The sequence below is a fragment of the Delphinus delphis genome, chromosome 17, assembly GCF_949987515.2.
Source record: "Delphinus delphis chromosome 17, mDelDel1.2, whole genome shotgun sequence".
NCBI lineage: Eukaryota > Metazoa > Chordata > Mammalia > Artiodactyla > Delphinidae > Delphinus > Delphinus delphis.
The window spans coordinates 27,197,953-27,215,933 of record NC_082699.1 but is presented as its reverse complement, the minus strand read 5'-3'; the positions used below and the strand labels follow the sequence as shown (position 1 = coordinate 27,215,933).

The following is a 17,981-nucleotide window of genomic DNA, read 5'->3' as shown; positions in this document are numbered from 1 at the left end:
TTGAAATATAATGTAGATACAAAAGATTCACCCATTATAAGTATGCCATTTGATAAATTTTCGAAGCTAGAAATATTCATGTAACTACCACCACAAACAAGATGTAAAGCATTTCCAACTAATGTGCCCCTTTGCAATCAGGTCTCTTTCCTAACTCCTTCAGGCAACTATTTACTGATCAACTTTCTCTCATTATAGTTTTACATTTTCTAGAATCTCATACACAGAGATGTTTTTAAATGCTCAGTGTATATTTCAAATGCACTAGGTGTAAAGATACAAGACCATATATGTAAGTCAGCTGTAGCTGAATTTAATATTTTTGTTTTCGTTCATAATTTTATACGTAAATCTCTTCAATAGATTCTCTTTACAAATAAATAATATTATCTACAAGAAAAAGACTAAATATTTCCAATGGAATTTTTACTAACTGATCTTTAATAAATTGATCTGACCAAGAGGACAGTTTCTAAAATTCCTCAAAGATCCCCAGAATTTATCCAGAATTTTTCCCTCTGAACATTGAGAGAAAAATGAGAATACCTATTGTACTGTATTAAGCTATTCTGCAGTGGCCATTTATAAGCATTTTTTTAATTTAACAGCTAAAAGAAGGTTGAGGCTATAGGGAAGCAGGAAAGGGTTTTACATTTAGAGTTAGAATTCTCTGGATTTTGCTACAACTTGGCTCTGTGAAATTGGTTCCTGCTGATTAAAGTTTCAACACTGACACAATCAGGCTGCTTTTGAATGCCTAGTCTTTCTCAAAGTTGCAAGTAAAGAGACATGCAGTCATCTAATAAAAATGCTAAAGACATTTCCTCGAATGTAAGGGTTGATGGATGGATAAACAACAGTGAGACCTGCATAATGAAAGCAGTCACAAAACTCTACAGTATTAGTAGATGCATCGGGGACTTTGAATTCCTGCAGTCTTTCATTTTAACAAATATTTACTGAATTCTCACAATGAGCAGGGTGCCACATTTGTTATATCAAATGTTTCCTCACTTACTGGGGGAAAATGACTAATAGTTACCAGCACAAATGCAGGAGTCAATTAAGTTAGAAAAGCCTTGATATGCCTACAGCATCAAAGCTCCATTTTACGTGGTAAGTATCTAAATAAATCCCAAAGAGTGCCACTAATGTCTGTCTCAACTTGTAGATGCCCTTTGGTAAGCACTTACAGTTGAACGATCGCATTCAGAGGTAAACAGTACAGTGAACAGAACCGTCTGTTTGGGATCACACTAACCTAGATGGAAATTGAGTTTTGACTTTCACTAAATAAGTTTAGTGGCCATAGGAAAAATAACGTAACTCCTAGAGACAGTTTCTTCAGATGTAAATGAGTGCTTTATATATTACAAGATGTGAAGCAGGGTTTTTCTGTTACTTCAAACATTTCAGCTAAAGCCTCAATTGAGAAGGATAAGAGGAAGAGATATGGGAACATATGTATATGTATAACTGATTCACTTTGTTATAAAGGAGACACTAACACACCATTGTAAAGCAATTATACTCCAATAAAGATGTTAAAAAAAAAAAGAGAACGATAAGAGAAAGGACCCTAAAAGTAGCTGCTAGGCACCTCTCCTAGGGTTTCCTAACAAGCAGCAAAACTGGCTACAAACCTAGCCCTTCATCTGGATCATCAAACGCAGAATTTGGAGTGCATCATGAGAGAAATTCATCAAGGCAATGAGATGTTATCCAAAGGAGCGGTTTCAGCTTATCTCCTGCCCTGCACACACACTCCACACACTTATCCTAGGGGGCCAGCTCCAAGGGATCTAAAAGTAGTGGGTGGGGCAGATCAGACCAGTGCCTCAATTCTGACCACAGCCTTGCTGAGCAGAAGTGTGCAGACAAATTTCTGCATGACCACTGTGATGAGAAGATTTTGGAACAGCTGGCTTGTGGCCCCTGGATTTTGGGGAAGCATTTGAGCATCGAAATGACTGACCCTTTCCCTCCTAGAGAATTCAGAAAGCAGAATGCTGGCTGGAAGACAGCAGACAAGCAGACCTACATTCCATTACTTGTCAGGACAAGAATGCCTGCATCTCCTATAGGCTCGGTGCATCCCACTGAAAGTATTTTGCTATCCTTATAGGATCCTACAGAAAAGTATTTCCTGCCAAAGTAAGAGAAGGAGCTTATTGGATTGGTTACTGTGTGCTGGAGCTGGGTGATAGGTAAAATGCAAATGTCCATTGTCAGACAGCTGAGGTCCAAAATAGTGGTGGTATGGGGGAGATAGCAGGGTTCTAAAGAGCCTACCAGTATACCCCACAAAGCAGACAGCTCCTGCCAGTAACGGAGATATCTATTACTGAGAGAGACTAGAAAAATCCCAGTCAATTCACAAATTATTCTAAAATGCAGGACTAGAGCTAGTGGCAGGCCTGAACTGAGGGGATGGGAGACATTTTGAATTTTATTTGAATTTAGGACAGCTTGAAAATTTTAATAACTGAAAATAAATTTCAGTTGTTGAAATTAAATTGTGTTTATAACCAACGGTCTGAAAAATTATGACCTCTGCCTTACATGTATCAAATCACAGGGTCAAAGATGTGATAACACAGTTGAAGACAAAAAGTAAAAGTGCTTTCTGCTTATATTGGCTTTGAGTTCAGACCACTGAATAAAATCATTACATAAGGATTATAGATAATACACATTAAATGCCTTCCATAGTACCTGACACACAGAAAATGAGTTTAATAAATATGAGTTACTGTTAGTTTTATTCCCATGTCTCTGGCACTGTTAGTTACTTTACTTACATACATTACCTCTAATCCTCCCAATAAATCTACAAGGTAGCTATTGTTCTATTTATTTTATAGATGAAAAGAAAGCAGAAACAAAAGTGAAAGAGTCAGTCATTACCCTGAGAAGCTAAATCTAAGGGAAGCAGAGTAGTACATTAACGGTGCTAATGGCTCAAATAGAGATTGTACAAGGTGGCATCAGAGGCCAACTCAGACCACACTTAGGTTTTCCCAAAGGATCTTGTCCCTAAAATAAGAGTCAGTTATCCAGGTTAAAAAGAGGGACAACATTTCCAAATGATGGGCTCTACAAGAGGTCCAGGATGACCAAGGTACAGGAAGGGACGTAGCAAGAGGAGAACAGAGCTGCAGGATGGAGTGGTATAATGAAATACCTGTAACCCTCCTTGGTCGTTTACCCTGAAGACAGTGTGGAACTAAGGGATGAATTTAAGTAAGGTAGTGGTCACTGCCATGTAGGGATCTCTACACAGAACCCAGAAGTATGATATTGCAGTCTGAGAGCCCCTAGTTGCTGAATCAGGCCAATCTGTGAGTTCTCTGACCTCTTAGTATCCCTCATCTGTAAAGCCCGTTAATGTCCTTGTCTTTAAATGGAGTAAAGATAACACCTACTTCATGGGACTATACTGAAATACTGAATTACAAAATGCTACATAAGTCTTATATTATGAGCACAAACACTGAAAATACTAGTCAACTCTCCCCAATTTTTCTTAAAATGAACAGTTAATTATATTACCAGTAATTAAATTTCTCCTCTGCATGTTGATACGTGTTATGCATCAAACAAATTTCTAAAAACTCATTATTTGTACTAGTCTAAAAACATTCAGCTGGATTCTTTAAATTTCTGCTTCCACTATACATTCTAACAAAGGCAAACATAGAAAAATATGGCAGAAAATTCAGGACAGCTAAGGGCAAAAGCTAACTATGGAGGCTTCACTTGAAGTTCTCAGAGTGGCAATAGTAATTACAGGTTTGGAGCTTGTGGCAATTATAGCAAATTCTCAAGTGCAGTGCTTCTCCTTCCTCCATAAATCTGCAGTGACTTGGTGACCTAATCCAAGTATCAAAGAAACCCCAACTCTGACAGGATGCCCTCTTCCCTAAGTGGATGTTTGCATTTCTCTGTATAAGTGCCACGAAAAGAGAGAGAGAGGGAGAGACAGTTAAAGTTATCAGGGTGAAATATAATGAGGGCATCTTATGAGGCAGCAGAATGATATAGTGGGAAGAATATGGCAGTTTTTCCTACAATCAGCTCCTCACTACAGCCTCCTAGAAGCATGGTGAAACTGGCTAACAGACTTAGATCAGAAGGGTGAATGGTCAAGCTCAGGGCCAGCCACAGACCAGCTTACCAGGTGCAGTGTGTGGGATGTCTGAGATTGATCTAACACCAAAAGCTGGCCCTGACACCTCTGGCACCTTTCCTAGGTGCAGCTGGGAAAGCCACAATGCAGAGGCCAAGGGGCTTCATAAACCTAGGACCAGTTTAATCAGGTTCTGATACAAAGAGAGTCAGCCTTGAGAAGAGGGCCTGTAAAAGATTCTAGGGAAGAGGTGTCAAGGAATAAAAATACAAGTTATGCAATGATCCAGAACAATGGGGCTATTCCTCCCAAGACCCAGGAAGAAGCCCTTCAGAATTGAGGACTGAGAGTAGATGCAGGGGAATCACAGTCCCTGTCATTTTCATTCTAAAATGATCTTTAGATGAAGTAAGAATAATACCGAAGTTTCATTTTTATTGTAACTTTTCTCACATGATTAGATGGTTTTTAAGGATTTCTTTAAAAATAACAGTACATATCTGAAATTTGGCTTATCCAAAAATCCATTTATATGTCTCCTAGAAATTGATTAAATTTAACTTCTTGCATTTAGTATTCCAACCAGCAATTTTTTTTTTTTTTTTTTATCTTTTAAGAGGTTTGGAACATAAAATTAGCCCAGTATTGTAACAACTAAATTGACTCAATTTTTTCCAAAAATGGCAATATTAACATATGTCAATGGAGCATTTGATTACTCATATGCATGTAAAATGCTCTAATATATAGTGTACATCTAGAGAATTTGAACTATTTGCTTTGCTTTTCTGGATTTGGGGGGCAGAAAGAGATGATAATCATAAAACCCGTGTTTACCCAAGGGATTATGCCACTCTTGTTGTCATCATTATGTCAATGGCCAAAACAAACACTATAAGCATTGTCTCAGTACTAATTTGATAGAGGGTTGGAGGAGAGTTAAGAAAAATTAGAACTTTCTTTGACACAACAGCTTTTGGGTCTGGTCGTTACCAAGCCCCAGTTCCAAGGTGCTCTAAATGATGAGGCTGCCGGTGCCATGTTCTTACAAGACCTTCAATGTCTGATTTGATTCCTAGGACAGACTGGTACAAGCAGGTAGAGCCCATGGGTAGTGCTTATCCTAGAATTAAAATGCACAGAATGGGAGAAGATGAAGTTATAGAATGAAAGAGAGAGGAAAAAACTCTCAGAAGTATAATGGTCCTTGAAATGTGTATTAGTCTTCATCCAGAGTTCAAAGAATATTTATTATAGAAACAATATTATGCTTTCATGAAAATGCATTTGTCGTTGATTAAAATAGGGTCCTATGATAAAAATCTGTGGGACATACTCTACAGGAATTAGAAGAGTGACATGATAGATGAAAATTGAAAACTGTTTCAGGTTCACATAGAGGGCACTGTATAATCATAATTATGAGAGCTTGCATTTGTAAAGGATTTTAGTTTTCAAAGTGCTTTCATGCCCATCATCTCTGATGATCTTTACAACAACTCTGTGAGCTAGGTAGGGCAAGAATTATCATCTCCATTTTAAAGGAAGGGAAATTTTATATCTTTCTCAAATAAACAATTTTGTATTTAGAATGATTGTACAACATTTCACTCTTCTTGATAACTGCACTAGCCTACTGAAAGCACTTACCCATTTATAAAATAAATTTTAAAAATGATAGTGAAAACTAAATAAAATTTATGAGATGAAAATGTTCTAGAAGAAACAGACACAATTAAAGAGAATAAAATAGTGTGAATATGTATGCAGGTAGGTGGGCTTGGGAAATTATTTTGTATAATATAGTTTAAGTAATTTCTTTTTTTTTTTTTTTCTTTTTTTTTTTTCTTTCTTTCTTTCTTTTTTTTTTTTTTCGGCGGTACATGGGCCTCTCACTGTTGTGGCCTCTCCCATTGCGGAGCACAGGCTCCAGACGCGCAGGCTCAGCAGCCATGGCTCACGGGCCCAGCAGCTCCACGGCATGTGGGATCTTCCCAGACCGGGGCACGAACCTGTGTCCCCGGCATTGGCAGGCGGACTCTCAACCACTGCACCACCAGAGAAGCCCATAAGTAGTTTCGTTATTTTTTGGGACATTTCCATGTAACTATCTGGCTACCATCTCAAATTTCACGTGTCAAAACTTCACCTTCATCTCTCAATTTTCCTATCTCTAACTACAGAAGCCCAGTGCATTTCTTTACCCAAATTGGACAGCTTGGTTCACCTCTTTTTCATTTACTTATCTGAAGTCAGTCACCCCATCTTTTTCTTCTTTTACTTCCTGCTGTCTCTACCTAAATCCCAGGTCTTCACTCACTGAATTTCACACTGTACTTCAGTTTATCTGATTTATGATTTTACCTTAGTTACTGCAATATACCATCAGCTTATTCTTTCCCTACAAATATTCATTAGATCCCTATATTTTTTTCTCTCTAAGGTAAAAAGTACTTTACCTGCCTTTCAGAATCCTTTATTATCAAGATACAAATACTACCGGATTTCCAAACACTCTTTTCTTTTTTAATGAGACCTGGGTCCTCTTGCCCCTCCAATGCTTTATGATTTTTCCTTCCGCAAGCCTTCAATGTCTTGCTCCATTCATGCCGAAACCAAAGTTCCCCTGTTTCTTGCACATATTTCTTCTCTTATGCTTCATTCTGCTATCACTTCCATGACCTAGTTCTCTGTAGAAGGCCCTCATAATGAATACCTACATGATTTATACTTTATGAAATTCAAGTAGGATCTTAATTATATAATGTCTTATACTGATCCATATTCATTAATCTGTATCTCCAGTTATGCTGAAGGCCTTTGACAGGAGGCAACATGTTTTAATATTCTTCTGACGCCCTAGGGACCAAGCAGTGATAAAGACATAAGGGTGGCTCATTTTTAATTAATAATTATATTCAAAAGCATAGAAACAAAAGTTTGAAAATAAATGCATTCATTCATGCTAACCATTCATTATGTTAAGTGCTGAGAATATAATGGCAAATAAGAAAGACCTGCTGCCACCCTCACTGAGCTTGTGGTCTCCTGCCATGGAGAAACCAAATAAACACCCTCCATGGTGAGTGCTAACTGCCTAACATCATGTAAAGTCACAAAGAAAAATAAGAGAGGAGAGTTGATCAGTATTTATTACAAAAGAAGCTCACAAATGAAATAACGCCTTTTGGCTTTATGAAGCTTAAATTGTTGACGAGTATTGCTATTTTCCATATGGCAGCACAGGGACCATAAATGGTTCTACATTACGTGAAATATGAAGATCAGTGAAATGATTGGCATTTCAAGTTGGAAGCTAGAGGGAAAATGATTTATAATTCAATAGTATATATTTTTATATTCATCAAACACTGTATGCTTAACATCATTTAATTTTTAAATAAAAATGAATAATTAAAAGTACCCTAATAAGCATATAAAATAGCTTGAAGAACTTTAAAATTTTGGTTATTCATTAACAGAGCAGATAAATTATGTTAATTTCCACCAATTCTTTAAATTTTTACAGTAATATTGAATTTAACTTGCAAATGTTTGATAATCTAAGCCATCATAGAACAATCTGGTAAGCTGATGCATTTTCTTTATGCATCAGTATGCATTATGTACAGATTTTTGTAGGCTTAATTAGCAATGTTAAACCATGGGAAAAAATTAAAGACAACCTTAAAAATAACTATTTCAAAAGAGATATGTTAGTCATATTTCGGAAAAAAAAAAAAAAAAAACTTGACTGCAATAATTTTTTATCCTTAAGCTGGTTTAATGTTGAAAAAGAACATATATTTAATTCCCATCCCAAATGTAAGTATTTTAACCAGCAGATGTTCACTTTTTGACATTCTCATGTATGATATGCTCAATCATTACAGAGACAAAAGAGAGAAAATACCTCTAATGCAAAAAAATTAATTTTTGATGATATTAATTTGACCATATAATTTATTTATAATGTAGAGGCATTCAAAAACCACATTAGACAGAATTTCCAATCATCAGTGAAACTTATGTAATCAACAGACCTTTAATGTTTCAAAAGATGCTTTTAGTTTTTTTCCTATGTACAAATTCATTAATATTTAGAGGGGAGACAGCAAGGAAAAAAGTTACAGCAATAATGATCAAGTATATAGAAAGAAAATCAAAGAAAAACAGTGTCACAGAAACTAATGAAGACAGCTATATCAAAAAGACAGCAGGCCATGTTAGATGCATCAAGAAGATTCAACTGAATGAAGGATGAAAACAGGTTAATTGACTTAGTAATTAGGTCACAGATAAACTTAGTGCAGTTTGAGAACAATGGGGGGTGGGGGAGCTGAGGTCCTGAGCACCAAGCCTTTTCTATCCCTCCAATATATCTGATGTCAGGGAATTCCCCGGCAGTCCAGCAGTTGGGACTCCATGCTTTCACTGCCGAGGGCCCAGGTTCGATCCCTGATGAGGGAATTAAGATCCCACAAGGCACACACTGGGGCAAAACAAAAGAACAAACAAACAAAATCTGATGTCAAATAAAGAAAAGGGTAGACCATCTCGGGTATAAGTGCAGATCGAAGGAATTGCAGGGAACAGGTGCATAAGCACCTTTGGAAGCAGAGAATATGGAAGTAGTAGAAAAGAAGAAGCTGTACATCAGAAATGAAATAGCATAAGTAACTGAAGAAGATGGAAAGATGGTGAAACAGAGAGAATGGGGAAGAGTGAGTGTTAAGGACACCTTTTACTTTAAGATAAGAAGGAGTGTTGAGAGAAGAGATGCACATGTAAATTTTTAAGTGCGGAAGGGGATGAGGACAAGGTCAAACACTGAGAAATGGGGGACCTGAAACAAGGTAAAAAAAAAAAATAATCATACCAAGAAATACATTGGTAATTGTTGAAATGGGAATATAAAAAGAGGATAAAGTAATATTGTCACCAGAGTATGATTCAACACAAGAATATCTACTAAAGTAACATTTAACTTAATAGGTTAAAAAAGGAAAACCATGTACCAATCTCAATAAAAGGAAAAAAAAAATACTGAAAAAAAATTGTCTATTGAATAAAAATATGCTTAGAAAAAAAGTTAAACCCCTTAAATTGATAAAGAATAGCTATCAAAAATGAAAAGTAAACAATACTTAATGGAAGCATTTTAAAATATTCACATAAAATTAGGAATATAATAAAGAACCATCTGTCTAAACTATTAATATTAAAACTGGTAAGGAAAAGATAAAACTGTATTTGTAAAGTTTGAGGACTAAGGAAACTGCTGCAAAGATGCTGGGTGTTATAGCAGTCTACAAAATTAATAGCATGCCTTTATACCAGAAATAGCTGATTTGAAAGAATAAGTGGGGAGATAAAACACCCTTTTATAATAGCAACAAAATAATAACGTACCCAGAAATGTCCAACAAAATAGGTGTGAGCTGTCCTTTGGACATTCACAAAATATTGCTGAGAGACTTTAGCAGACCAGGAAAAAAAACAGCATGAGATTGTTTGTTGTTGGATGGAGGACACTCATTGCAAATATGCCCTTTGTCTCTGAATTTAACTATAAATTTACACCAATTTCAATCAAAATCTTAGCAAAGTTTCTCACAGAATTAGAGAAACTGACCCTAAAATTTATAAAAAACTGCCAAGAAGTGACATTTTTCAATTTTGAAGAAAAGAACAAAGTTAAGCCTCATTCCCTACCAGATACCAAGATTAATTTTAAAACTATGGCAATAAATAAATAAACATGGTGTATTGAGTTATATAGGGGTGGACAAATAGAACACTGGAATAGATTGGAATCCATAGATAGATAGATAGGTAGATAGATGATAAGATAGATAAATAGATATTTAGAGAGAGAAATACTGTTTGAAAGTGGTGGTATTACAATTCAATGTGGAGAGAAACACCTTTCTAATAAATGGTTCCTTAACAAGAAGTTATCTCCATGGAAAATGGTAAAGTTAGATCCTGACTACACCTCCTATGGGTATACACATATAACAATACATTGTGGATTAAAGACTTAGGAATAAATAGTAAAGCTTTAAAATTATGTAAGATGTTATAGGAGAATGTGACTTTAGTGAAGAAGGATGCTTAAACACTCTCATTGAGAGTAGAGGGGGCATGCTCACGGCTGCACATTGGGTTTTCTCTTTCTTTTTGGTGATTTCCCTTTACCACCTGATCGCTGGGAGTTTTCCTGGCTTCTCTGTTCCTGATATGACTGTTAGAATCGGGGGGAGGGCATTTTTGTTTGTTTGTTTGTTTGTTTTTGTTGATTTGGCCTAACCTTCAGTTGGTGGCATTGGTGGACCTTCTAAGATCAACCACGTCCTCCAACAGCTCCTTCCAAAGCTGCCCAGCCCTCAGCTTCTGTAGGGGGACACCTCATGCTCAGTCATGGGGGACTTGATACAAGTACACTGCTGCTGAATGCATATATCGTGCCATATACCGCAAAGCAGGTAGAAACTTCTGCATCCTGCCAGGCAAATCTGGGATGGCTACTTTTGACCCTCTCTTCTCTTAAGCGTTTTGTGATACCACTTTCCTACTTTGCTTGGGTCGCCACCATTGATGCTGGTCTACCCCAGGCAGCTGCAGTCTTCTCCCACGTTTATGATGGAAGACCCAAGCACCTGCTGCCTTTCCCTCTCCACTTCTAGGATTTTCAACAGGAAATACATGTAACTTGGCTGCTTGCTTCTCTTTACTTGCACTCTAAAGCAGCAAAAGGAACAAGCTTTCCTATTTTTCTTCCCATGTGATCTAAATTTATCTTACATCATCTGGTCCTCATTCTTAGTGGTAGGAAGCCTCACAGTCCTGTGAACTCAGATGTAAAGATTATCTTCTCCATAACATGAAAATAACTCTCCAGTGAAGGTCCACCAGGGGTGGTTCTTGATGTAAACCTATGGGCAACCAGGGACTAGAGATTACCAAGGAATAAAATACATTGGTTTATATCTCAGAAATATTGTGCTTCATAAGTATTTTACAGAAAGAAATTACAGGGCTCAAAACAGATTGGATGTGAGGAGGGAGGAAGTCTATGAAATAGACATCATTTGTCCCACTTTGCAGATAAATAAACCAAAGCTTTAGAGGAATTAAGTAACCTGCACAACATCAAATGAAGCAAAGCCAGAATTCTAACCTAAGTGCATATTCTTTCTACAGTAATAAATTATCTGGGACTTCACTGGCAGTCCAGTGGTTAAGACTCGGCGCTCCTAATGAAGGGGACTTAGTTCCTGCTCAGGGAACTAAGATCCCATATGCTGGGAACTAAGATCCCGCATGCTGCAAGGTGTGGCCAAAAACACCCCACAAAACAAAAATAAATAAACAAATAAATAAATACATACATACCTACATAAATGTCTTCTTATTAAAAAAAAGAAAATTAAGCATCTAATCTTTCAAGAAACATATAGACTACCAGCACTAAAATTTCATATCATATGATGGAGTAATGGATAAAACACAATTCACTAAACATGCTGTGAAATCAGGTCATTCATAAAAATTGTCAATGTAAACCTTCTAGCATTAATCAACCAGTGTTAAAGCAAATTAAAGGCATATTTTCATATATCTTTAAGGAGAGTACACTGTAGATGAAAATCTTTTAATTAATAAGCTGGCACCTGTGGAAAGCTTTTAAATTGTCATTAAATTTATTTCAAGTTGTATTCATTACTAAAGCTGATATCAGGAATATATATAAATACACTGTCAGAGAAGTATGAATGCTGGGAAGTATTACTCTTTTATTGACAAGCACTTGAATGTACGCACTAACAACTCTTGACCTCCCTGTATGTGAATGAAAGTTGTACAATCAGTCAAAGTGGCATAAAGCACTGTTTTTAAACCAGTGAAAAACACATTAGTCCTAATTTGATCACCCTTCTCACCACTGTTATTATCGATAATTATTACAATTAAATCATCATTAACTAATCCATCAGAGGATTACAAAAATTGTTAAGTATCTTCCCAATACCTCCTTCAGTGAGATTTCCCAGGGAGGCAATTCGAATTTTGTTTCTTTTATAATGTACTGATCAAATGTAAATTTCCATATTCCAGACTGAAGCCTGATCTAAATGAGAAAGTGATTTGGGACATATCCACAGAACATGGAGCTAAGTCTGAGAAAACAGGCAGCAATCGATAGCAGAATAGGTACTGAGAGAACAGGCAGTTTCCAAGGGCAAAACTGAATTTGAAACGCAAGTTCACAGACCACCAGCAGTTCAATGTATAGGGGCAAACAATAGAAATCCAGAACTAGTACATCTGATCTCTCATGCGGTGAGCACTCAATAAATAGTTTCCTATTTTCATGCTATGAGTTTACCTGAAGCAATAAACTATGATGCCAAATTATCACAGGCCATATTACAGCAAACTCAAAGCAGGGTAAGGAGCTTTATTTTCTTCTAGAGAGCAGTGAAAAGAGCCAAATGAAGTGCCTCAAGGACAGAAGTTACCATCTCAACATGGCATATCAGTTAGATCTTGTGGGAAACACACGATAATCATAATTCTAGACTCTGCTCTGTATTCTAAAAAGCTATCATTTATGATTAATGCATTTTGCCCATTTTATAAATAAATAACTCAGCCACAACCATAGTGAGATTTTATGAAGGCCAATTCTCCAGTCTCCCAAACTCATCTATTGTTCTTAGAAGGATGCTGGTGTCTATGCAATTGAATTTTAAATATACATATATTATATCTTCTTAGATGTCTACAAAGACATGAAATATCATTCCCTTGGAGGTAAAACTATTATGTGAAAATCTATTTTTAACTATACTTGTTTCAGGATAATTAAGAACACGCAGAATTTCTCCAAGCAAGAAATTCTCAAAGTAATGTGTTCTAAAAAGAGACTACTGTATTAAACATTATTTTAAAAGCACCACGTGGATAGCGTCATTCAGTTAATAATCTTACTGCTTTATTAAATTCTTTAAATAAACCATGGAAAAAATATTCACTCACCATTCTCACATTTTATTATTTTCTCTTCAAAGGGTGTACACTGACAACTTGTTTTAGTCCACCAGGTTGCAACATTAGAAAATGAAAATCACTAGTCTTTTTGAAGCCTTGATGGATGGCAGTCACATTGCTTAATCAGCCAGGATTCTGGTACATTGACCATTACAAAGTAGTGGATATGTTTTGGCCAAAGACTTCACATTTCACTCTTACACATTTCCAGTCCTTTGTTGAGTGACATTATCTTTATAAATTATTTATATCTACTTCAGCAAATTAAGTTGAATGTTCTTACAAAGAGTGGCATTGACATATATACACTACCAAATGTAAAATAGATAGCTAGTGGGAAGCAGCCGCATAGCACAGGGAGATCAGCTCGGTGCTTCCTGACCATCTAGAGGGGTGGGATAGGGAAGGTGGGAGGGAGAGGCAAGAGGGAGGGGATATGGGGATATATGTATACATATAGCTGATTCACTTTGTTATACAGCAGAAACTAACACAACAAAGTAAAACAATTATACTCCAATAAAGATGTTTAAAAAATCATTAGAATTGAGTTTTTAGTAAAGCATGTGGCATATATTTGCATACCACCATTGTACCATTGACACCCCTGCCTGTGCTCAAGTAATTCTCTGTATAGCTTCCTGTTACCGGCTTTAGTGTATTCTATAAAATAGCTTTAGGTCTTTGAATCTGTGAGGCTCAAACTTCCACTGAATTATGCATAAAATGCCTACTTCACTCTTTCATTCAAGAGGTATTTGTTAAATATCACTATGTGCTCTCTTCCAGACTGTAAACAGTAAATTTATGGTATAAACTTTAAGAATCTCACAATGGTAAAGAATCATATGGTTGAGATCTGGCTCACAGTGGAAGCTGGGACAATTTGTATCCACTGTGGTATCTGGCTATTGTATGTGGGCTGCAGTCAAGATTCTGGATGACAGGGCATGAGGATGATTCGGGCTTGAAAATGTTCAGAAATCAAAGGAATCCTGGTGGTTAGAACCACACTCAAGATGACCTCACAAAGACTGTGTTTTTAAACTGCTCTTGGCTCCTTTGCTCCCATGCCCACTACCCTATTGGAGCCAAGAGGGTGCTGTTGCTGCTGCCACTTGCAGGATAGATTTTAGTCTATCCCTGTTTTTTAATGATACATCCAGACTAAATACACACCAGGAGGATGCTTATGATTGGCTGAGTATAGCCCAATGTCTGCCACTCATCCGCCAGAGTTCTCAGAAGGCAAATACCTGGTCTTCCTTTTTCCCTAGTGGTAGATAACCGTCAGAAATGTTCACAAAAATGTGCCCAGGGACAGTTTTTGTTGTTGTGGATACTGGACGTTCTCCATTAGCAGCCAGGAGGTACCATGTCTCCACTGTTCTCTCTCTTCCTCTATATCTTGAAATCTCTAGCATGGTTTACATATAAATTACTTCAGTTGCTGCCAAGCACTTTAAATACTTCTTGGTTTTTATTTTCTTTTTGGTTTTTTATGTTTTAAAAATTCATGCAGACGACTTAATGCTCTGGCCAGGCTATTCTACTGCTAATCAGAGCTGTTAAGTGTCTTATAAGCTGGCTGCATGCAGTGTCATTATCACCTTCCACAACACTGAATTCTCACTGTGCTTCCTGAATTCATCAGAATTAAAATTTACCAACTTTACTTTTTTTTCAAGAACATTGTCCATTAAGGCAGACATCTTCAAAGGGTTTACCTTTATGAACAGTTCTCCAAATTGCTGAAGAATCTAAAGTTTTTCTCATCTTTAATGATGCTTTTGTATTCAAAATGTGTTTATGGTATGGTTTCCCATTCATCTTGATTCAGGGTACTTTTAATGCTGCTTCTGTCTGAAGAAGCATCCTTCTGTAAGCCTTGCTTTTCCTCTTGCAGGCTGGCTGAGGACAGTAGAGCAGCCAACACACAAAACTGCTGCTTGTGCATGGCTAAAGACAGTGGTGATTTTATAGCATCCTAGGCGTTTCACATTCATGAAGTAGGAATTGGGGCTCTGCATCAGGCACTTCTTGTGTTTCCTCTTCTATCTTGCAGAGGGATGAAGGAGATCTTTTGCAAGAGGCATCTTCTCATGGAAAAGTCATCATCCCAGAAAGTCTAATAATTTTTTAATGAAATGTAGCCAGGCTACATTTCAGAATGTAGCCTCCTAAGGACTTTGGATTTTAGTGTCCAGTAAGTTCACTTAAATAAGATGTCAAAAGTTTCCCCTATATACATATGAATGATTACTATAAATTTGTTTTCCATTTTTCCTGAATTTGAGCTCCAGAGGTCTTACATTGCTCTCCTTTATGATTATGACAGTTGCAGTTATAATCACAAAAAATGTAATATAGAAATATAATAAGGAAGTAGTAAGTTTTGAACAGTTTTGTTGTTTTTCGTTTGTTGGAAAGAAAGAGTGAGGGGTATTAAATGCCACTAAATATTTCCACTAAAAATCTCTAAACATCTCCCTCCTAGGATATTGCCCACAGATATGTTTCATGGTGAAGAGAAAAATAGTGTCAATGCCTGTTATCACAAATTTTTTTAACCAGATAATATTAAATACATTAATGTGTTTAGCCCAGCTCCTGGCATGTAATAAACTGAATAAATGGGAATTGAAGAGGTTTCCTTTAACAGGGGAATAGAAGACAGTAGAAATAGAGATTCTGGGAGACTTTTAAGAAACTAAACATGGGCTTCCCTGGTGGCACAGTGGTTGAGAGTCCGCCTGCCGATGCCGGGGACACGGGTTCGTGCCCCCGTCTGGGAAGATCCCACATGACGCGGAGTGGCTGGGCCCGTGAGCCATGGCCGCTGAGCCTGCGCGTCTGGAGCCTGTGCTCCGCAATGGGAGAGGACACAGCAGTGAGAGGCCCGTGTACCGCAAAAAAAAAGAAAAGAAACAAAGAAACTAAACATAATGCAAAATCAGTGGGTTTCTGTGTGTGTGTGTGTGTGTGTGTGTGTGTGTGGCATGAGAGAAACGGATTATGAGGAAAAGGAGTAGCACTCTATTCTATTCAATCTCTCTTCCCAACATCACAGACCAGGGTGTGTTTGCCTAATAATTTAATTTTTCAGTAGTAGCACTTTTTGAGGATATTTTACCCAGAAATAATAATCTTATTAGTAAGACTCTTTTTCTCTCCTTTCTCTGAAACAAGGCATTTCTGTAACCTCTGATAATCTGAGACTTTGTTTTATAACCTCCAATAATCTGATAACCTACTGACCCCAGAGCAACCCTAACCTCCTAATTCCCATGAAGTGACTAAAAGGTACTGCCCTCATCCTGCTGCCAGGCTTCTGCCACTTTGCTCCTTCACAAATGTTGAAAATGTTTCTGACCACTTACCCAGCTGTAGTTTGTGTAATTATTCAAGTCCTAATACATGGAGCTAACCACCACCATCTAGCAGTACTGAAGAGTCTACACTGATAATCACTTGTAGCGCACCTACTTTTTCGAAGCTGGGAACTTGCGTTGGTTTCCTTTGTTCCTACTTCTGTCCCTTACCACTCTAAAATACTAATTTTACTGAACAAATCATACGGCTTGCCATTTACACAATTCATGGACAATATACACTGAAACACAAAACATCACTTTATGCATGTATGGATGGGTGTGGTGGGCATGTGTGTGTGTGTATAACTTCCTGTGTTAGTTCTAACTACTCTGAAAACACCTTTAATTTACATGAAAATAATAACTTCTTATTCTTGAAAATCTAATTATTTCAGCAGATGATTCAGAAGGTTAGGTAATTCATCTTAGTCTTCTCAAAAGGTAATTAGGTAATTATCTTAGTCTTACCCCAATTTTTACACCTAACCAAGTTAAATCAGATTATTTCAGCTATACACAGTGAAACTGAATACTCATTGTCTTTTAAAACTTAATTCTTCAATGCCCACTGGGAGAAATACTGAGTCATTCCTCAGCAAAACAATATAAAAACATACACTTGGAAATAAAATGATGACAAAGATCACTATTATTCAAAACTTGCAGGGTTTTGTAAAGCATCACTGTTGGAACTTTTTGTGTCCCATTGCTGTTAATGAAATTTGAAATTGATGGAGTTAGAATGAAGAAAGGACAAATAAGACTCCCTGCTGAAATCATAGCTTGTGTTGAATGTTCAGTATCTGAATGTCTCTAATTCCTTCTGGTTTGAAATTGTGCCACCAAAATGATGTTCTATTTTGATCCATTATATTAACTGATTGAATGCTTAAATAGTTTTCTTTGGGAAGAAAAGGATTCATTGGAATTTTTTAATGGTTTGCTATAGGCTAATGTATTTTAATAGGAGAGCACTTTCCTATAACTATTTAAACTAAAGCATATGAGAGATTAATATTTTCTATTCACTAGTGCCATTTGTTTACCTTGTTCTTTTAGAATATGAAACTCAGCTAGCTGATTTGCAGTGTTAAAAGGTTCAAAATAAATATACTCCTGACTTAAGAACATCTACATTAACATGCTTGAGTGAAAGTAAAACTAGTGATTAAAGGAGAAAGGAATTCTCCTGGAAATGTTTCTATAACCTACTATCCCGCTGACCTTCCCCAGTTCCCTTCATCTATCACTTAAATCTTGATCAGAAGATCTGTAGGAAATGACTGAACTGCACAGAAAGGTGTCTTCACAGTCAGAGAAGAGAAACAACATGCAGAACCCAGAACTCCAATCAGAAGCCTTTACTGACAGAAAGTTGGCACACAGTCCCCTACAGAGGCTGCTCTCTTTTCCTTTGGCCT

General features: G+C 36.9%; 1 protein-coding gene and 1 pseudogene across 3 annotated transcripts in view; both read right to left on the bottom strand.

Moving 5' to 3' along the window:
• RALYL (RALY RNA binding protein like) overlaps nucleotides 1-17,981 on the bottom strand; it is an 831,637-nt gene that overhangs the window by 647,502 nt on the left and 166,154 nt on the right. The window lies entirely within an intron of this gene.
• Nucleotides 15,034-15,282, bottom strand: LOC132440222 (small ribosomal subunit protein eS27-like; annotated as a pseudogene).